At 35.6% G+C, this 10158-nt stretch overlaps 1 protein-coding gene across 3 annotated transcripts in view; it reads left to right on the top strand.

Moving 5' to 3' along the window:
- The first annotated feature begins 3874 nt into the window (after positions 1-3874).
- The window catches only part of Pex19 (peroxisomal biogenesis factor 19), a 31818-nt gene continuing 25534 nt past the window's right edge, over positions 3875-10158 (top strand). Inside the window, exons 1-2 of one of the 3 annotated variants that reach the window (XM_090410135.1) lie at positions 3911-4017; positions 4437-4550. The gene's annotated coding sequence lies outside the window, so the exon portion shown is untranslated. Of the gene's footprint in view, positions 4022-4436; positions 4551-10158 lie in introns of all 3 variants that reach the window. The other 2 variants (XM_090410134.1, XM_090410133.1) reach the window with 2 other exon arrangements.

Here is a 10158-nt window from a genome sequence, read left to right as displayed (position 1 = left end):
AATTGACTCAAGAACTGAAGCCTACTGACCACACACAGAACAGAGAGTTCGTTGAATGGATTATGGAACAACAACAAGTGGATGCTTATTTTTCGAACAAAATCATCTTCAGCGATGAGGCTCATTTTCATCTTGATGGCTTCGTTAATCGACAAAATTGTCGCATTTGGGGTTCAAAAAATCCACGAGTGATTGTTGAGAAACAAATGCATCCACAACGTGTCACTGTTTGGTGCGGATTTTGGGCTGGAGGCATCATCGGCCCATTCTTCTTCGAAAATGCGGCTGGTAAGGCAATAACAGTTAGTGGTGCTCGCTATCGCTACATGATAATCCAGTTTTTGTGCCTAAATTGCAAGATATGGATGTGGACGACATGTGGTTTCAACAAGACGGTGCCACATGCCATACAGCCCGAGAAACAATTCAATTACTGCATGAGTCATTTCCTGGTCGTGTAATTTCCAGTTTTGGTGATCAGAATTGGCCGCCCAAATAATGTGACTTAACGCCGTTGGACGTTTTTCTTTGGGGTGTTTTGAAGTCTAAGGTTTATGCCAACAACCCCACGCCTTGAAGGAGGAAATTGAGCGCTGTATCAACGGAATTCAGCCACATTTATGCAAAACGGTCATGGAAAATTTCGACAAAAGAGTGCGTATGTGCCAGCAAAGCCGTGGAGGCCATTTACCCGATATGCTATTCCGTGCATAACCCTATACTGTATACTTTATGAATCAATAAGAAATTACAATTTTTAATTAAAAACCTGTGTTTTCTATCAAAATTACTTCTTGCGTGAATTTTGGGACAACCTGTAGAAAGTTTTTCAGCATCTCTTCCAATCTTGGCACTGGAATTTGATACATTCAAGCAGTTCGATCTTCCTTATATGAGATTACTTATACATTACTGATACATGAGGGAATAATGAAATTATTCAATGAAATAATAGGTGGTTCATGATTAGGCTTCCTCTGGCAACGAATATTATATTGTGAGAAGAAATCAAATGGCATAATTTGGATAGTTAAGATGTTTTGTGGGTATTTTGGTAGAAATTTACAGTTCGGCCAAAAATACCATATTGGGATTGAATGTCTGCAGTTGATTCTGTTTATAGTTTAAATAGGTGTTTATGCCATTAAATTTCAAGGATTGATGTCAGCAAGTATTTTTTTTAATTTTGTTTTTAAAAAGTTTAGTTTATTTTTTGAGGGAGCGTTTTTATTTAAAAAATAAATCGCAGGAATACTCTATATTATACTTATTTGAGTTTATTGTAATGATATCACTAAAAAGTGAATTAAAAAAACAACGGGGCAATAAGTCTGAGAGAAGAAAAACTCTTCTACTTATATTGTTTGATTTTTTGTTAAGTAGTGCGAAAAATTATCCCTGGAACCCAATTTATATCCCAAAGGAAAAATTATTATTATTATTATTATTATTATTATTATTGTTGTTGTTGTTTGTTGTTCCGGGCAACTCCAAGGAGTCGACAGGCTCATCGAGGGAGGCCCTAACATGTCAAGAACAACTATTCGACATTGACACAGTATCTATCATACCTTGCCTTGAACTCATTCACGGTCGTAGCACCCACAACAGACTCTGGAAGCTTATTCCACTCATTCACCACTCTCCAAGTAAAAAAAATTGGCTTCTCTTTTAGTGCTGAATTTTGAAAGTCGCTTGATAGTTGAACTCCACCAGTTTGTCGTTGCCAGAGATGAGTGCTTTTTGGGAGAGACGCAAAGTAAAACCAAATAAAGCACACAAGTGGAACAATCTAGGTTACCTAATTCCTACCATTTTTCCGGGTTGCATTTTTTCTCACAAAAAAAGGAAGAAAGAAAGAATGATTGAAACTAATTGAAATCAGCTAAAATAGCCTTGAAAAAGTTCTAGATGGTGAAGTCTTTCTTTCGCTGCAGTTCTCAGTCCTAGTCATGGAAATTATCACAAGTTATGCAGACAAATATTAATAAAATATTTATGTGTTTGTCATGTTGTTATGTTCCATCGAGTCGTTTTGGACTCCTCGCGATTCTATGAACATACATTCTCCATTCAGAAATCTGTCCTTTTCCACATATTTCAGAATTTTTCAAGCGCATTCCAGTTGCTTCTTTAACTCCATCCACTCATCTAATTCTTTAGCAAGTATCTCCTGCTTCCATGAACTTTAGCAAGCATCATCATTTCTCTAGACTGTCATTTGCTCGCATAATATGTCCAAACTATGACAATTTTGCTTGATGGTCATTGCTTAGAGGGATCAATCTGTCTTTATTCTGTCTATCAGTGATTTATTGATTTGCTTTGCAGTCCATGGTATTTTTAGTAAGCATCTCCAAACCAATAATTCAAATGCATCTATCTTCCTTCTTTCACTTTCTCCAGGTCCAACTTTCACATCCATACAATACCACAGGGAATACCGTTGCTTTCACGATTCTGATTTTTATTGCGAGGCTAATAACTTTATCTTTAAAGATCTTGTTTAAATTTGTCATTGCTTTCTTTCCGAGTAATAATCTTCTTCTAACTTCTTCAGTATAATAACCAACTTTATCAATTCGGGATCCTAGGAGTTCAAAATTGTTAACTGCTTCCATTTTCTCCCCATCTACTTCAAAATCATTAAGATCACATGTGGCCATAACTTTTGTCTTACGTTTAAGACCATATTTAGCACTTTCTTCTTTAACTTTCATAATAAGTTCCTCCAAATCTTCTTTGCATTCTGCTAGCAAGGTGGTTTCATCTGCATCCCTCAAATTATTAATATTTCTTCCACCAATTTTAATTACAACTGAAGACTCCTCCAGCCCTACTATTCTTAAACTGTATTCACTGTAGAAGTTAAACAGGTATGGAGATAAAATACATCCTTGTTGCACGCTTTTACCTATTGTGAAATACTCAGTTTCTCCAAGATCTGTTCGGACAGTAGCTTCTTGTTCATAATAAAGACTCCTCAGAAGGATAATGAAATGCTCTGGTACTCCCATTGTTCTTAATACATTCCACAGTTTCACATTATCTACAGAGTCAAAAGCCTTGCTATAGTCAAGGAAACAAAGGAAGGCATTCTTTTGATATTGCTGTGCCCTTTCTATTATCCAGCTCACATTGGCGATTTGATCTCTTGTTCTTCTGCCTTTTTGAAATCCTGCCTGTTCATCTGGCAATTCTCTCTTCATGAACGGTTCCTGCATTTTTTGAATGATCTTAAGTAAGACTTTACTTGCATGAGAAATCAGTGCTATAGTTCTGCAATTTTTGCACTCTCTTGTATCGCCTTTCTTCAATAAAGGTATATAAACTGATTTTTTCCATTTCCTAGGTCATGTATTTGTTATTCTAATTCGCTGACATAGAGCTGTTAAAATTTTAAATGCCTTTTCTCCCAGGGCTTTGAGCAGCTCATTAGGTATTCCATCTCCGCCTGGTGCTTTCTTACTGGATAGCTGTTGCAGTGCTCACCTCACTTCACTCTCCATTGGTGCTGGCTCCTGTGTATAATCCTGCTCTACAAATTTCTCAGTAATTTTGGAGTCCTTTCTGTAAAGGACTTCTGTATACTCTTTCCATCGTTCTTTGATGTCTGTAGCTTCTGTAAGATATCCTTTGTGTTTACTTTTCAGTAATGTCAATGAATACTCCAGTCGAAGCAAAAGACATGTTCGGATACTACGTATAAAAAAATAATAAGTAGATTTTATATTAATACACAGACATTTCATTAATAGTTGCATAACGTCGTGTTGATTTCCAAGGTACCAACGAAGGTCTGGTGATACAAGCTTAATGTATAATTTTAGATACTGAAAATAACAGAAAAAGGTAGGTGGTGCCGAAAGCAATCCATAAATGTGTTAATGATTTTACTAGTGACGATGCGATGGTGAATAGAAGGAAGTAGGGAAAGACGCTGGATACTTTATGCATGTTATCTTCAACCGGTTGGGAGTGTTCCACGAAAATTCTCAGCTGTAATTCAAGGCATAGGTGGGTCTGTACATTTTGAATTTCCTGCTTATTATTTATTTTTTTTTTATTTACTCGTCCTCGATGACCGATTATTTTAGTTCGCACAATTTGATGTCGGTATTTCCTTTTTCTGAGTTCCTTATAATAATCGGGATTTATGTGAAAATTCGTGTAATTGCATAAATGTGATATAAATAATATAATATAATATATAGTTTATATAATAATTCAGTATAATTAACTTTAGTATTTATGTTTAAATTAATTAATACTTCTCGGTTTCAATACTTTAAGAATTTTTTTTATTTCCTTCCCTAAATAATACTAGTCATTTGAATGACTAGTATTGTTTTGAAAATATTTGAATAATACTTCAAATATTTTGTAGTTGTAAACGGCTGATTGAACTTTAGAAGATTGGGTTATTTTTCTTATAGGCACTGGAATCGAGTTGAACAAAATGATCCTGCACAGAGCATTTTTGAGAATATTCAACTGTCGAGTTTAGGATGCAAAGCCTTATCTAAATTCCTGTGTTCGTTCGCAATCGGGTAACAGCAACAACGAAACATTAGTTCTGCATTAATTATTTGTAGCATTACAATAGTACCCTTTTGTAATGATAATGATTAGAGCTATTTTATTTTGCTAGGGCATTAGTGAAGAATAATCTCATCTATCTAACTAGTTATTAATTTTATTTGTTAATATTAAATTAATTTATTAATAAATTTAATAAAATATTAATTATTTATTAATAATTTAATTCATTGATTTAATTTATTAAAGTAAATAATTATTAAATATTAAATTTAATTTTATTGAAGTAAATAATTCAAATAATAGTGAATTACAAGGAGTTATGCAAGACTGCCCATTGTCACCATATTTATTCAACCTATACCTAAAAGAAGTAGTAGATGAAGGAAAGATATATATATATATATATATATATATATATATATATAAAACAATGATAATTCCCACAGTACTCTATGGCCCAGAATGCTGGATCTTAAGAAAAAAAGAAATGGATAAACTTGATGCTTTTGAAATGAAATGCCTAAGAAAAATCAATAGAACAAACTGGACAGTAAGAAAAACAAATGAAAAAGTCAGAGAAGAACTTAACTTTAATGACACAATAATTACAGCACTAAAAAAGAGCCAACTAAGCTGGTTTGGATATGCTTCTAGAATTAACCCAGAAAGACTAACAAACATACTATTAAATGGTAGAATTGAAGGACAGCCCAGCAGAGGAAGACTAAGAAAGAAATGGATTGACAACATTAAAGAAAACAGCCATTTAAATTCCATAATAAAACTTCATAAAAAGACAGCAGACAGAAAGAAATGGCAAAAAATTGTCTTTGAAGAATTCAACCCGCCATGAGCGGAAGAGAAGAAGAGAATAATTCAACAGTCAGAATTATTATAAAATTGGGAAGTACACTAACTCTTGTATTTCATACACCATCATCTAGTACATCAGTAAGAGATATTTAAATAATTATAATACTGGATAAAAATTCACATAATATATTTTATTAGCATGGAAATTTTGCCTACATATCATAGACATCTTCAGTACAGGAACACATAAAGGCAATTGAACATTAGCAAACAGTTCTAAAGTAACAAATGTAAGATAACTAAAAAGGTCAGTAAACAGAATGATTGATTTTTAGAAATGAACATCTCTTACTGATGTTCACTTAACAAATTTCCTATTATAGCATTTGAAATATTAAGCTTTAGTTATATAAAGTAAGTCTTTGCTACAACAAAAATTCATTGTACATGACAATAGTAACCAAACTCCCATCAGTCATCATTTTGGTATAATGTTGTTTGTTGCATATGTATTCAGCATTAGCCAGTAGATTCTGGTGGCTGGCACTAATACCACTAAAATTATTTGTCAACATCACCAGCCAGCACCACAATCAACAAGAAGTGATAAAAAGCAAGACATTTAGAAAAAGGTTGAAAAAAAGGTAACTGCATAACATCTGCTTGAAGTTCCATGCTGGTCTCAATGGTACTGACAGAATAAAGACAACTGCATCAGAATTTGAATTGGAACTGTGATCAGATTAAATGGAGAACATGATGATGCTCTCCATTTAATTTTATCACAATCTCATTAAAAAAATAATAATAATAAATCTCAGGTGTTGTCAGAAGATCTGTGTGGTTTTTTTTTTTTTTTTGACAACAGATCTTTTGTGAATCCAGAGATGTAAAGCCAATCACAGCTTATGAAATATGATAACTAGCACATGATAAGAGAAGCAAAGACTGCTAATATTGTGATGTAAGATAATAAGCGAAGAAGTATATGTTAAAATATGTTCAGTTTAGACTTATCTGCAGCTTTTGGAAGATGCAGATAAGTGCCTGTATATCCAGTGAGGGAAAGTCAGCACTGAGATTCAATGCAACAGAAGACAAATTTATACATCTTGGAAGCAATGTAAAAGAGTGATGACATCTTTAGCTGATAGGTTTCACTTGGAGAACTCATGGGCTGAAAGGTATATAGTAAGTTTAATCTTTCTGTAGTTTGACCTTTTAACTTGATAGTTTGAGGTAACAACCAATCTCTTTAAGGACTACATAATATCTTGCTTATTCCTTTTCCTCATCAGATATTGCATCACAAATAACTAAAAGAACTAGTACATGCTAAATACTGCTAATGTTTGAGGGCATCCTATCCAGTGAAGTCTTCTATGATAGCATCAGAATAATATTACCTCCAAATACCATGATGTGAATTCGCTGGATTGACTAAGGGTGTTATTTAAACATTTGAAATTTTATTGCATGTGGCATGTTTAGAGGCATCTTATCTCACAGAAGAAACAAAATAATAAAACATCAACACCCAGAAGAAAATAAATAATATAGGACAGCTTCAGACAAGTAATGCAACTCATAAATTGAATTTCACTTAGGAGGTAGTTCTGCAAGGGAATGATGTTCACAGTGCATGGGGCATTTGGAGGGAACAATATCATACTGTATAACCTATAGTCAGTAGGGTAAATCAGGTATGAGTTAGATGGATCAGAAATATTAAGCAAGAGCTGCAAAAAACGATGTTGTGGATGGTATATAAGGTGACTAGCTAACTCATGAAAAGGCAGGAAAGGTGACCAGCATGATAAGGAAGGAAAAATCAGATTATGAGAAGTTAGCTGAGCAGGTGAAAGGAAATCTCACGATTTTTTTTTTTTTTTAATGTGGTATTAGGAAGAATGACTATGGAAGGATAACTTTAATGAGGGTAGAGAGGTAACAGAGGCAGGCAAAATTGTTGAGCTACTGAGTGACCATTTTGTAATGATAAATCATCAGATTGAAGATATTGTGGCAGAAGTGATAGGGACTGTGAGAACAGAGGTTTTTATGTTGAGCCCATACATGAGAGGTTAGTTAATCAACCTTTAGTACTATGTATGGATTGTGGGTAGGGAAAGGAATAACTTGTTTACATTTGATTTAAAAACCTGTATATTGTATTCCTTGGGAAACACATCAGGAGGAAGACTGTTCCACGATATAGCAGTGGTAGGGATGGGGAAGGGGAAAAAAAGAAACTTGTTCTGTGAGTTTCAAGGTGTGCTGTGAAGAGATGTTGGGTGGCAGCTGCACATGTTTCAGCGGACTTAGTAGTGAGTAGGAGAATAATTGATACTATTTTAGATGAATATTTGCCATGGAAATATTTATAGAATATACATATTGCAGAAACCAAATGTCTCTGAAAAGTGGTAAGAGATGAGTTATTAATCAATCTAATTGACATCCTCAGTATTGAATCTAGCATTTTGTGGGAGCTCTTAGGGACCTCCACTCCAAATATGAGAGCAGTATTAAATAATTAGGTGAATTTGTGATTTGTATAAGGTTAACAGCTGTTTAGAGGTGAAGTAACATCTTGAGCGAAAGAGAACTAGTTTTTTAGAAGCTGAAGATGCAATGGTTGTGATGTGTTTATGACAGGAAAGGCTTGATGTCAGGATGATTCCATTAAAAGAAATCTCATCTTGTCTGGAAATTTGAGTGTTGTCAGAAATAATAATGGGAGAAAATGGTTCTTTTTGTGAGAAATTAGACTGAACTGCATTTTATTAGCATTGAAATTGACAAGGTTATCTGAACCCCATTGGAGGATGGCTTAGAGATCAGAATTGAAGGCAGTGGTGGTTGATGTCCTGTAGGTTGAGATGAGTTGTGTAGAGTAAGGCTTATCAAATGAAAGGGAGGAATGTAATGTGCGGTCATCTGTAAAACTGCATATTGGGTTGGAGGTTAACTGAAGTAGGTTATTGATATAGGAGGAAGAGGGTTGGTGAAAGAACAGAACCTAGTGGAACCCTGACATTAGTTTAATGATGACACGATAAGGCACCATCACACATAGTGCATGCACAGACAGAAAGCTGACAATCTAACTGCAGAAGTCCTGACACAGGCCAAATGATGGGAGTTTGCTTAGTAAGCCTTTGTTCCAGATCCTGTCAAAAGCTTTGGAGATATTAAGTGCAGCTACTCGAGATTTACCATACTTCTCCATGACATTTGTCCAGAGATGGGAGATATATGTAAATAGATCTCCTGTTGATTGGCAGCGACGGAATCCATACTTTGTATATAGTTTTAGGAAATTAACAATGTATTTATTAATAAATAAAATTATTTACTTATCCTATATTTTGCCAAAGTAAAATCAGCATCATCAGGGATTAATATACTTGTATTAGATACGTGCACACAGGCACACTTCAAAGGCAAAACTCTGCCTATTAAGGCTTCAGTTAGGTCTTAGTTGTTGGACTGACTGACTGTCTGCTGATGAGGGTTTCCCATATGAGGGGGGGGGTCTGATGCAACCATATTTGTTTAAATTGGGATAGTTGGTGAGAGCTGGGGCTGATTTGAGGAAAACTCTCTAGAACTTGAATTTGCCACATAAACCACACAAAAGCAGAGGATTGCTGCTATTATGAGAAGGACACTGACCTGCAGAGATAAGAGGGTTATCATTCCGTTGTATAAGTCTCTGATCAGACCACACTTGGACTATTGTTCTCAGATTTGGTCCCCAGGATTTGAAGGGGATAAATTAACCGTGGAAAGGATACAAAGACGGATGACAAAGATGGTTTCAGGGCTGTACAAGGATAGTTATGAGGATCGGCTTAGAGAATGTGGACTGCAGAGTTTGGTGGATAGAAGAAGGAGAGGTGATATGATTGAGACTTTTAAACTGTTGAGAGGTGGTTACAGGGTTGACACTGGGGAGTTCTTTCGCTTGGTTGATCAGCGGGAAGGAGTGATGACAAGAGGCCATCCCTGGAAGTTACGAAAGGAAACTGTGAGCAAGAGGGTAAGGAGTGGTTTCTTTGTGTGGAGGGTGGTTGAGCCGTGGAATGCATTGCCTGATGGAGTGGTGGGAGCGAGAACGGTCAGTGGGTTTAAGGAGTGGTATGATAAACTTTGTGTTTCTCAGGGGGGGACTTCCCCTCGATGAGTCTTGACAGACTTTATGTCTTAGAAAGGACCTCCCTCGATGAGTCTTTTGACTCCTTGGAGGCCTGAATAGTAATAATAATAATAATAATAATAATAAAAAAAGCCAGCTGCCCTTATCTGCAACCCCAAAGACCAACTACGGCCTCTGGATATACCTGGAGTTTATCAGGTACCCTGCATCTGCAGCCTTTCTTCTTATGGATAAACATAAGACAGCCAATATCTGTATATCAGAGCACCAAGATTCCATCAGTATGGCCATTCAGGATTGGCAGACCATGCCTTGGATACCCAACACAGAATCCATTAAAAAAAAAGCCACCTTACTCCATCAAAGCAAATTTAAGTTCGAGAGACTTTTCTAGAATCAGCTGCAGATCTTGCCAACTATCCCAACCTAAACAAATATGGGTATCAGCCCCCCCCCCACACACACACCCAACAGCCAGAACACCTAACCCAAGCTAATAGGTGGCATAATTGTAGGACTTCCTGTATCTCTCCAGTTTTTTCATCTTTATTACTGAAGTGTGCTTGCATGCAAGTGTATCAATCTCTGATGATGCCGATTTGACTTCAGCAAAATACAGGATAATAAGTAAATAATTTTAT

The sequence above is a fragment of the Typopeltis vanoorti genome, chromosome 20, assembly GCF_054136105.1.
Source record: "Typopeltis vanoorti isolate ZY-2024b chromosome 20, IOZ_Tvanoo_1.0, whole genome shotgun sequence".
Classification (NCBI taxonomy): Eukaryota; Metazoa; Arthropoda; class Arachnida; order Uropygi; family Thelyphonidae; genus Typopeltis; species Typopeltis vanoorti.
Note: the sequence above shows the minus strand (reverse complement) of the source record. Positions and strands in the feature narration are given on the sequence as shown.